Source organism: Salvelinus sp. IW2-2015, unplaced genomic scaffold, assembly GCF_002910315.2.
Source record: "Salvelinus sp. IW2-2015 unplaced genomic scaffold, ASM291031v2 Un_scaffold4081, whole genome shotgun sequence".
Taxonomy (NCBI): domain Eukaryota; kingdom Metazoa; phylum Chordata; class Actinopteri; order Salmoniformes; family Salmonidae; genus Salvelinus; species Salvelinus sp. IW2-2015.
Genome location: NW_019945353.1, coordinates 17,853 through 30,767, shown reverse-complemented (window position 1 = coordinate 30,767; position 12,915 = coordinate 17,853). Strand labels below are relative to the sequence as shown.

The 12,915-nt window shown below is 45.2% G+C and overlaps 1 pseudogene; it reads left to right on the top strand.

Annotated features, from left to right (window-relative positions):
* The first annotated feature begins 3,555 nt into the window (after window positions 1-3,555).
* LOC112076843 (fructose-1,6-bisphosphatase isozyme 2-like) overlaps window positions 3,556-12,915 on the top strand; it is a 26,702-nt pseudogene continuing 17,342 nt past the window's right edge.

Here is a 12,915-nt window from a genome sequence, read left to right as displayed (position 1 = left end):
GATGAGTCTACTCACTCTCTATAAACGAGTTTACTCACTATCTTGATGAGTCTACTCACTATCTATGATGAGTATACTCACTCTCTATGATGAGTCTACTCAACTGTCTATGATGAGTCTACTCACTCTCTATAACGAGTTTACTCACTATCTATGATGAGTCTACTCACTAATCTATGATGAGTCTACCCCACTATCTATGATGAGTCTACTCACTATAGTGTCTATGATGAGTCCTACTGACTAGTGTCTATGATGAGTCTACTCACTCTCTATGATGAGTCTGCTCACTATCTATGTTGAGTCTACCCACTATCTATGATGAGTCTACTCACTAGTGTCTATGATGAGTCTACTGACTAGTATCTATGATGAGTCTACTCACTCTCTATGATGAGTCTACTCACATATCTATGATGAGTCTACTCACTATCTATGATGAGTTACTCACTATCTATGATGAGTCTACTCACTATCTATGATGAGTCTACTCACTATCTATGATGATTACTCACTATCTATGATGAGTCTGCTCACTATCTATGATGAGTCTACCCACTATTATGATGAGTCTACTCACTAGTGTCTATGATGAGCCTACTGACTAGTATCTATGATGAGTCTACTCACTATCTATGATGAGTTACTCACTATCTATGATGAGTCTACTCCATATCTATGATAGTATTACTCACTATCTATGATGAGTCTACTCACTATCTATGATGAGTCTACTCACTAGTATCTATGATGAGTCTACTCAATACTATCTATGATGAGTCTACTCACTCTCTATGATGATGTCTACTCACTATCTAGATGAGTCTACTCACTATCTATGATGAGTCTACTCACTAGTATCTATGATGAGTCTACTCACTATCTTATGATGAGTCTCTCACTATCTATCTATGATGAGTCTACTCACTATCTATGATGAGTCTACTCACTATCTATGATGAGTCTACCTCACTATCTATGATGAGTCTACTCACTATCTATGATGAGTCTACTCACTATATCTATGATGAGTCTACTCACTATCTATGATGAGTCTACTCACTATCTATGATGAGTCTACTCACTATCTATGATGAGTCTACTCACTATCTATGCTTATGAGTCTACTCATATCTATGATGAGTCTACTCACTAGTATTATGATGAGTCTACTCACTATTATGATGAGTCTACTCACTATCTATGATGAGTCTACTCACTATCTGTGATGAGTCTACTCACTATCTATGATGAGTCTACTCACTATCTATCTGTGATGAGTTACTCACTATTATGATGAGTCTACTCACTACTATGATGATCTACTCTATCTATGATGAGTCTACTCACTATCTATGATGAGTCTACTCACTATCTATCTATGATGAGTCTACTCACTATCTATGATGAGTCTACTCACTATCTATCTGTGATGAGTCTACTCACTATCTATGATGAGTCTACTCACTATCTGTGATGAGTCTACTCACTATGTATGATGAGTCTAATTTTGTGGGGTTCTCCTCATCAATAGGGTTACTATGTTGGTGTAGGTAACAGGGAGGTTCTCCTCATCAATGAAGGGTTATCATGTTGGTGTAGGTAACAGGGAGGCTCTCTTCATCAATGAAGGGTTACTATGTTGGTGTAGGTAACAGGGAGGCTCTCCTCATCAATGAGGTTACTATGTTGGTGTCAGTAACAGGGAGGCTCTCATCAATGAAGGGTTACTATGTTGGTGTCGGTAACAGGGAGGCTCTCATCAATGAAGGGTTACTATGTTGGTGTCAGTAACAGGGAGGCTCTCATCAATGAAGGTTACTATGTTGGTGTCAGTAACAGGGAGGCTCTCCTCATCAATGAAGGGTTACTATGTTGGTGTCAGTAACAGGGAGGCTCTCATCAATGAAGGGTTACTATGTTGGTGTCGGTAACAGGGAGTTCTCCTCATCAATGAAGGGTTATCATGTTGGTGTAGGTAACAGGGAGGTTCTCCTCATCAATGAAGGGTTACTATGTTGGTGTAGGTAACAGGGAGGTTCTCCTCATCAATGAAGGTTACTATGTTGGTGTCAGTAACAGGGAGGTTCCTCATCAATGAAGGGTTACTATGTTGGTGTAGGTAACAGGGAGGCTCTCATCAATGAAGGGTTACTATGTTGGTGTAGGTAACAGGGAGGTTCTCCTCATCAATGAAGGGTTACTATGTTGGTGTCAGTAACAGGAGGGCTCCCTCATCAATGAAGGGTTACTATGTTGGTGTCGGTAACAGGGAGGCTCTCATCAATGAAGGGTTACTATGTTGGTGTCAGTAACAGGGAGGCTCTCCTCATCAATGAAGGGTTACTATGTTGGTGTCAGTAACAGGGAGGCTCTCCTCATCAATGAAGGTTACTATGTTGGTGTCGTAACACTATCTATGGAGGTGTGTCTCTACTCCAATAGCAGCCTGCTCTACATAGGCGTCCTTCTAGCATGGACATGTCTTACTGCGTCCTTCTGGACATGTCATACTGCGTCCTTCTGGACATGTCCTTCTGGGCATGTCTTACTGCGTCCTTCTAGCATGGACATGTCTTACTGCATCCTTCTGGACATGTCTTACTGCGTCTTCTGGACATGTCTTACTGCGTCCTTCTAGCATGGACATGTTTACTGCATCCTTCTGGACATGTCTTACTGCGTCCTTCTGGACATGCCTTACTGCGTCCTTCTAGCATGGACATGTCTTACTGCGTCCTTCTAGCATGGACATGTCTTACTACATCCTTCTGGACATGTCTTACTGCGTCCTTCTGGACATGTCTTACTGCGTCCTTCTGACATGTCTTACTGCGTCTTCTGGACATGTCTTACTGCATCCTTCTGGACATGTCTTACTGCATCCTTCTGGACATGTCTTACTGCGTCCTTCTGGACATGTCTTACTGCGTCCTTCTGGACATGTCTTACTGCGTCCTTCTGGACATGTCTTACTGCATCTTCTGGACATGTCTTACTGCGTCCTTTAGCATGGACATGTCTTACTGCGTCCTTCTAGCATGGACATGTCTTCTGCGTCCTTCAGTGGACATGTCTTACTGCATCCTTCTGGACATGTCTTACTGCGTCCTTCTAGCATGGACATGTCTTACTGCGTCCTTCAAGCATGGACATGTCTTACTGCATCCTTCTGGACATGTCTTACTGCGTCCTTCTAGCATGGACATGTCTTACTGCATCCTTCTGGACATGTCTTACTGCGTCCTTCTGGACATGTCTTACTGCGTCCTTCTAGCATGGACATGTCTTACTGCATCCCTCTGGACATGTCTTACTGCGTCCTTCTAGCATGGACATGTCTTACTGCATCATTCTAGCATGGACATGTCTTACTGCATCATTCTAGCATTTAACTTCTGTCTTAGAAAGTCCAGACACACACATATCCGTCTTTCTGTCACCAAAGGTTTGCTGTCACTCTATACCCTTCTCTACTCTCCCCCTGTACTGCCATCACAAATATAACCTCGGCGTTCAGCCATGCTGCTGGAATGAGGTTGACCTTCTCTGTTAACAGCTGCTCTCTCTCTCTCACACACAGCCTGACCCTCTCACTCACTCTCACACACACACACACACAGCCTGACCCTCTCACTCACTCACACACCTCTCACAGACACAGTCGTGCTTCTCTACCCAGGAGTATCAGCCTAACCCGGAACCAACGAGGTAGGACCCCAACACGGCTACAACATGTCGGATAGTAGCTCTGCGATCGACACGGATGTGTGGACCCTAACTCGGTTTGTGATGGAGACGGGGCGCCAGGTCAAGGGGTCAACAGGAGAGCTGACCCAGCTGATTAACAGCCTGCTGACATCCATCAAAGCCATCTCCTGCGCCGTGCGTAAGGCCGGACTCGCACACCTGTAAGTACCTCACTGTCTCTCTGACTGCAGCACACCTGTAAGTACTACACTGTCTCTCTGACTGCAGCACACCTGTAAGTTTTACACTGTCTCTCTGACTGCAGTACACCTGTAAGTTTTACACTGTCTCTCTGACTGCAGTACACCTGTAAGTACCCCACTGTCTCTCTGACTGCAGTACACCTGTAAGTACTACACTGTATCTCTGCACCTTCACCTGTACCTTTGAAACATAATTCATAAGTTATTGGAAAGTCCTGATTGAAAGTAATGAACAATTCTCAATTCATTCATGCAACATGGATGGCAGTAGAGAGAGGGAGAGACAGACAGTGTGTGTGACAGAGACAGTATATAGTGTTAATTAAGGACGTTCCCCTCTGCAGTGTGACATGTTTCTACGGTACTCCCCTCTCAGTTGAATCAGAGCAACAGGAATATGTTACAGTCAGTTAGCTAACTACTGTTTGAGAGTAACCTACAGGCAGCAGCATGTGAATAAGAGCCTCTAGGAGCTAGCTGTTCTCTAGGACAGTACAGCATGTTACATTCAGCTGGAGCTAGCTGTTCTCTGGGACAGTACAGCATGTTATATTCAGCTGGAGCTAGCTGTTCTCATAGGACAGTACAGCATGTTACATTCAGCTGGAGCTAGCTGTTCTCTGGGACAGTACAGCATGTTATATTCAGCTGGAGCTAGCTGTTCTCTGGGACAGTACAGCATGTTACATTCAGCTGGAGCTAGCTGTTTCTCTAGGACAGTACAGCATGTTACATTCAGCTGGAGCTAGCTGTTCTCTGGGACAGTACAGCATGTTATATTCAGCTGGAGCTAGCTGTTCTCTGGGACAGTACAGCATGTTATATTCAGCTGGAGCTAGCTGTTCTCTAGGACAGATACAGCATGTTACATTCAGCTGGAGCTAGCTGTTCTCTGGGGACAGTACAGCATGTTATATTCAGCTGGAGCTAGCTGTTCTCTGGGACAGTACAGTCATGTTACATTCAGCTGGAGCTAGCTGTTCTCTGGGACAGTACAGCATGTTTATATTCAGCTGGAGCTAGCTGTTCTCTGGGACAGTACATCATGTTACATTCAGCTGGAGCTAGCTGTTCTCTGGGACAGTACAGCATGTTATATTCAGCTGGAGCTAGCTGTTTCTGGACAGTACAGCATGTTACATTCAGCTGGAGCTAGCTGTTCTCTGGGACAGTACAGCATGTTACATTCAGCTGGAGCTAGCTGTTCTCTAGGACAGTACAGCATGTTACATTCAGCTGGAGCTAGCTGTTCTCTGGGACAGTACAGCATGTTATATTCAGCTGGAGCTAGCTGTCTCTGGGACAGTACATCATGTTACATTCAGCTGGAGCTAGCTGTTATCTGGGACAGTACAGCATGTTACATAGCTGGAGCTAGCTGTTCTCTGGGACAGTACAGCATGTTACATTCAGCTGGAGCTAGCTGTTCTCTGGGACAGTACAGCATGTTATATTCAGCTGGAGCTAGCTGTTCTCTAGGACAGTAACAGCATGTTACATTCAGCTGGAGCTAGCTGTTCTCTAGGACAGTACAGCATGTTATATTCAGCTGGAGCTAGCTGTTCTCTAGGGACAGTACAGCATGTTATATTCAGCTGGAGCTAGCTGTTCTCTAGGACAGTACAGCATGTTATATTCAGCTGGAGCTAGCTGTTCTCTGGGACAGTACAGCATGTTACATTCAGCTGGAGCTAGCTGTTCTCTGGGACAGTACAGCATGATATTCAGTGGAGCTAGCTGTTTCTCTAGGACAGTACAGCATGTTATATTCAGCTGGAGCTAGCTGTTTCTCTGGGACAGTACAGCATGTTACATTCAGCTGGAGCTAGCTGTTCTCTGGGACAGTACAGCATGTTATATTCAGCTGGAGCTAGCTGTTCTCTGGGACAGTACAGCATGTTACATTCAGCAGGGACAGATTAGCAGCAGTTTGCCCCCCAGATAGCATATGATAGCAACAGTTTTAGGATAGCAGGAAATGAGCTTTAAAACGGCAAAATGTTCTCTCAGCCTCATGGCATAATCAATCAAATTTTCAATCAAATTTATTTTTTAAGCCCTTTTTGCATCAGCCGATGTCACAAATTGCTATACAGAAACCCAGCCCAAAACCCCAAACAGCAAGCAATGCAGATGTAGAAGCACGGTGGCTAGAAAAACTCCCTAGAAAGGCAGGAACCTAGGAAGGAACCTAGAGAGGAACCAGGCTCTGAGGGTGGCCAGTCTTCTTCTGGCTGTGCCGGTGGAGATTATAACAGAACATGGCCAAGATGTTCAAACGTTCATAGATGACTAGCAGAGTAAAATAATAATAATCACAGTGGTTGTAGAGTGAGCAGCAAGTCACCACCTCAGGAGTAAATGTCAGTTGGCTTTTCATAGCCGAGCATTCAGAGGTTGAGACAGCAGGTGTGGTAGAGAGAGAGTCATTCAGAGGTCGAGGCAGCAGGTGTGGTAGAGATGAGAGGAGGAGGGAGGAAAGGAGAGGGAGAGAGTTGAATACAGCAGGTCTGGACAGGTAGCACGTCCGGTTAACAGGTCAGGGTTCCATAGCCGCAGGCAGAACAGTTGAAACGGAGCAGCAGCAAGGCCAGGTGGACTGGGGACAGCAAGGAGTCATCATGCCAGGTAGTCCTGAGGCATGGTCCTAGGGCTCAGGTCCACGAGAGAGAGAAAGAAGAGAGAATTAGAGAAAGCATCCCTAAATTCACACAGACACCGGATAAGACAGGTGTCACGATCGTCTTCGGGTGAAAGAGAGGACCAAGGCGCAGCGTGATATAAATACATCTTTCTCTTTATTAGAAGAAGACAAACGAAACGAACACTATACAAACTAAAACAAAACAAACAAACCGACGACCGTCAAGCTATAATATACAAATAAGTGCAGACACTGGCAACTTACACATAGACAATCACCCACAACCTACCTAATGACTATGGCTGCCTAAATATGGCTCCCAATCAGAGACAACGATAGACAGCTGTCCTAATTGAGAACCAATCTAGGCAACCATAGACTTACATAAACACCTACACTGAACACAACCCCATGAACTCTACAAAAAAAACCTAGACAATACAAACACCCTAGACGAGACAAAAACACACAAACATCCCCCATGTCACACCCTGACCTAAGTAAAATAATAAAGAAAACAAAGATAACTAAGGCCAGGGCGTGACAACAGGAGAAATACTCCAGATACAAGAGGCTGATCTTAGCCCCCTGACACAAACATTGCAGCATAAATAATGCTCTGTCACGAACGTTGTTGTAAGAATCGGACCAGAATGCAGCGTGGTTTGGGTTCATCATCTTTTATTCTGTAGAACCGGCACAAAAAAACAATAAAGAGCAAAGAAACGAACGTGCCGCTTTGTCGTGCTCAAAGGCAACAATACAAAAACAAGATCCACAAACAAACAGGTGGGAAAAGGCAGCCTAAATATATCCCCAATCAGAGACAACGATAGACAGCTGCCTCTGATTGGGAACCCATACCAGGCCAACCTAGAAATAAAGAAACTAGAATGCCCACCCGAGTCACACCCTGACCTAACCAAAATAGAGAATAAAGGACCTCTAAGGTCAGGGCGTGACAGGAGGGGCCGGGAGACACTGTGGCCTTGTCAGATGATACCCCCGGACAGGGCCAACCAGGCAGGATATAACCCCACCCACTTTGCCAAAGCACAGCCCCCACACCACTAGAGGGATATCTTCAAACCACCAACTTACCATCTTGAGACAAGGCCGAGTATAGCCCACAAAGATCTCCCCCACAGCAAGAACCCAAGGGGGGGCGCCAACCCGGACAGGGAGATCACATCATTGACTCAACCCACTCAAGTGACGCACCCCTCCTAGGGACGGCATGGAAGAGCACCGGTAAGCCAGTGACTCAGCCCCTGTAATCGGGTTAGAGGCAGAGAATCCCAGTGGAGAGAGGGGAACCGGCCAGGCAGAGACAGCAAGYGCAGTTCGTTGCTCCAGTGCCTTTATGATCACCTTCACACTATAGGCCGATAGTTTTTTATATTTTCTGGGTCAAGGTTTGGCTTTTTCAAGAGAGGCTTTATTACTGCCACTTTTAGTGAGTTTGGTACACATCCGGTGGATAGAGAGCCGTTTATTATGTTCAACATAGGAGGGCCAAGCACAGGAAGCAGCTCTTTCAGGTGTTTAGTTGGAATAGGGTCCAGTATGCAGCTTGAAGGTTTAGAGGCCATAACTATTTTCATCAATGTGTCAAGAGATATAGTATTAAAAAACATGAGTGTCTCCCTTGATCCTAGGTCCTGGCAGAGTTGTGCAGACTCAGGACAACTGAGCTTTGGAGGAATACACAGATTTAAAGAGGAGTCCGTCATTTGCTTTCTAATGATCCTGATCTTTTCGTCAAAGAAGTTCATGAATTTATTACTGCTGAAGTGAACGCCATCCTGTCTTGGGAAATGTTGTTTTTAGTTAGCTTTGCGACAGTATTAAAAATAATTTTTGGATTGTTCTTATTCTCCTCAATGAAGTTGGAAAAGTAGGATGATCGAGCAGCAGTGAGGGCTCTGTCTTTCCAAGCTAGTCGGAAGACTTCCAGTTTGGTGTGGCGCCATTTCCGTTCCAATTTTCTGGAAGCTTGCTTCAGAGCTCGGGTATTTTCTGTATACCAGGGAGCTAGTTTCTTATGACAAATGTTTTTAGTTTTTGGGGTGCGACTGGTATTACGCAAGGTTAAGTTTAATTCCTCAGGTGGTTAACCGATTTTTGGGTAGGTGGAGGGAGTCTGGAAGGGCATCTAGGAATCTTTGGGTTGTCCGAAAGATCATGTTTTGATGATCCTTGGTTGGGGTCTGAGCAGATTATTTGTTGCGATTGCAAACGTAATACAATGGTGGTCCGATAGTCCAGGATTATGAGGAAAAACATTAAGATCCACAATATTTATTCCACGGGACAWAACTAGGTCCAGAGTATGACTGGAGCAGTGAGTAGGTCCGGAGACATGTTGGACATATTGGAGTCTGTGGACTTTTCCATGTGAATATTAAAGTCACCAAAAGTCACCAAAAATGTTTATTTTATCTGCCATGACTACAAGGTCCGACAGGATTTCAGGGAACTCAGTGAGGAACGCTGTATACGGCCCAGGAGGCCTGTAAACAGTACCTATAAAATGTTATTGAATAGCCTGCATAGATTTCATGACTAGAAGCTCAAAAGACGAAAATGCAGTAATTTATGTTTGTTGTAAATTGAAATTTGCTATCGTAAATGTTAGCAACACCTCCGCCTTTGCGGGATGAGCGGGGGATATGGTCACTAGTGTAACCAGGAGGAGAGGCCTCATTTAACACAGTAAATTGATCAGGCTTAAGCCATGTTTCAGTCAGGCCAATCACATCAAGATTATGATCAGTGATTAGTTCATTGACTATAACAGCCTTTGAAGTGAGGGATCTAACATTAAGTAGCCCTATTTTGAGGTGTGAGAAATCACAATCTATTTCAATAATGGCAGGAATGGAGGAGGTCTTTATCCTAGTGAGATTGCTAAGGCGAACACCGCCATGTTTAGTTTTGCCCAACCTAGGTCGAGGCACAGACACGGTCTCAATGGGGATAGCTGAGCTGGCTACACTGACTGTGCTAGTGGCAGACTCCACTAAGCTGGCAGGCTGGCTAACAGCCTGCTGCCTGGCCTGCACCCTCTCTCATTGTGGAGCTAATGTGAAGAATAGCAGGAAATTAGCTTTAAAACAGCAAAACGCTCTCCCGGCCTCATGGCATAATGTGAAGAATAGCAGGATATTAGCTTTAAAACAGAAAGAAAATAAAAAAAAGTGTAAAATTACATGAAATTAGTTTTAAAATGGCAACATCTCTTTGCGACAAAATGTGTAGAATAGCATTATAAAACTGAAAAATGTTCTCTCTTCACCATGGCAAAATGTGTTGAAATGCAGTAAGTTAGCCGATTACACTACATGATACACTACATTACCAAAAGTATGTGGACACCTGCTTGTCGAACATCTCATTCCAAAATCATGGGCGTTAATATGGAGATGTGGGTGATTAGGCCTGGCTCACAGTCAGCATTCCAATTAATCCCAAAGGTGTTCGATTGGGGTTGAGGTCAGGGGTCTGTGCAGGCCAGTCAAGTTCTTCCACACTGATCTCGACATTTCTGTATGGACCTCGCTTTGTGCACGTGGGCATTGTCATTCTGAAACAGGAACTTCCCCAAACTGTTGCCACGAAGTTCACAGAATCGTCTAGAATGTCATTGTATTCTGTAGCGTAAATATTTCCCTTCACTGGAACTAAGGGGCCTAGGCCGGATCATGAAAAACAGACCCAGACCATTATTCCTCCTCCACCAAACTTTACAGTTGGCACTATGCATTTGGGCAGGCATCCACCAATCCACCCAGATTCGTCCGGTGAAGCGTGATTCATTACTCCAGAGTACCCGTTTCCACTGCTCCAGAGTCCAATTCCTGCAAGCTTTACACGTGTGTTTCTCAAACTAGACACTCTAATGTACTTGTCCTCTTGCAGTTGTGCACCGGGCCTCCCACTCCTCTTTCTATTCTGGTTAGATCCAGTTTGCGCTATTCTGTGAAGGGAGCTGTACACAGCGTTGTACGGAATCTGCAGTTTCTTGGCAATTTCTCGCATGGAATAGCCTTCATTTCTCAGAACAAGAATAGACTGACGAGTTGCAAAAGAAAGTCCTTTGTTTCTGGCCATTTTGAGCCTGTAATCTAACCCACAAATGCTGATGCTCCAGATACTCAATTTTAGAGAGAGAGAGAGAGAGAGAGACAGAGACAGAGACAGAGACAGAGACAGAGACAGAGACAGAGAGAGAGAGAGAGAGAGAGAGAACTGAAAATGAAAGACCTCTCAAACAGACGCTGAGAAACTGGGATCAGGATGGATGACCTCAATCATTACTCCTTCATGGATTTAAAGCACATCATCTTTAACTGACTGACAGCTAATGTTGCATGTCGCTCTGCACGGACACCCACAGACAAGGCATCTGCTACAGCAGGTAGACGTCTTACAGTACAGTGAAAGTGACAGGAGACTAGGTAACAAGATTCTGTGTGTGTGTGTGTGTGTGTGTGTGTGTGTGTGTGTGTGTGTGTGTGTGTGTGTGTGTGTTGTCCCCAGCAGGGATTGCAGGGACAGTGAACACGACGGGTGAGACCAGAAGAAACTGGACATCCTCTCTAATGACCTGGTCATTAATATGCTGAGATCTTCATACGGAACCTGCTGCATGGTTCAGAGGAGAACGAACATGCCATCATCACACCCAAGGAAAAGAGGGTATCTATTTCTCTTCTCTCTCATTGTTTAGATTAAAGTTTGGAAGACTATTGTCTCTTTCTCAGTTAATCGTTCATCTTTCATCTCTCATCGATTCCTCCACTCTCCTTGCCTGTTCAAAAGGCCCTCGAGGTTCCTTGGACTTCTCCTCCAGTACGGATAAGTTGGCAAAAAGATGGGATTTGAGGAGTCGCAGAAAGACACATTTGAGAAAAAGACCCTGATAGGAAGTCATGTGATATGAGTGTAGCAATATACATGTCCCCTACCTCTATCCTCAGTTGACCCCCCTGGTCTCTCCTCCAGGGTAAATACGTGGTGTGTTTTGATCCCCTGGTCTCTCCTCCAGGGTAAATACGTGGTGTGTTTTGATCCCCTGGTCTCTCCTCCAGGGTAAATACGTGGTGTGTTTTGATCCCCTGGTCTCTCCTCCAGGGTAATACGTGGTGTGTTTTGATCCCCTGGTCTCTCCTCCAGGATAAATATGTGTTGTGGTTTTGATCCCCTGGTCTCTCCTCCAGGGTAAATACGTGGTGTGTTTTGATCCCCTGGTCTCTCCTCCAGGGTAAATACGTGGTGTGTTTTGATCCCTGGTCTCTCCTCCAGGGTAAATACGTGTTGTGTTTTGATCCCTGGTCTCTCCTCCAGGGTAAATACGTGGTGTGTTTTGATCCCCTGGTCTCTCCTTCAGGGTAAATACGTGGTGTGTTTTGATCCCCTGGTCTCCAGGGTAAATACGTGGTGTGTTTTTGATCCCCTGGTCTCTCCTCCAGGGTAAATACGTGTTGTGTTTTGATCCCCTGGTCTCTCCTCCAGGGTAATACGTGGTGTGTTTTGATCCCCTGGCTCCCTCCCAGGGTAAATACGTGGTGTGTTTTTTGATCCCCTGGTCTCTCCTCCAGGGTAAATACGTGGTGTGTTTTGATCCCTGGTCTCTCCTCCAGGGTAAATACGAGGTGTGTTTTGATCCCCTGGTCTCTCCTCCAGGGTAAATACGTGTGTGTTTTGATCCCCTGGTCTCTCCTCCAGGGTAAATACGTGGTGTGTTTTGATCCCCTGGTCTCTCCTCCAGGGTAAATACGTGTGTGTTTTTGATCCCTGGTTCTCCTCCAGGGTAAATACGTGGTGTGTTTTTGATCCCCTGGTCTCTCCTCCAGGGTAAATACGTGGTGTGTTTTGATCCCTGGTCTCTCCTCCAGGGTAAATACGTGTGGTGTTTTGATCCCCTGGTTCTCCTCCAGGGTAAATACGGGTGTGTTTTGATCCCCTGGTCTCTCCTCCAGGGTAAATACGTGGTGTGTTTTGATCCCCTGGTCTCTCCTCCAGGGTAAATACGTGGTGTGTTTTGATCCCCTGGTTCTCTCCTCCAGGGTAAATACGTGGTGTGTTTTGATCCCCTGGTCTCTCCTCCAGGGTAAATACGTGGTGTGTTTTTGATCCCCTGGTCTCTCCTCCAGGGTAAATACGTGGTGTTTTTTGATCCCCTGGTCTCTCCTCCAGGGTAAATACGTGGTGTGTTTTGATCCCCTGGTCTCTCCTCCAGGGTAAAATACGTGGTGTGTTTTGATCCCCTGGTCTCTCCTCCAGGGTAAATACGTGGTGTGTTTTGATCCCCTG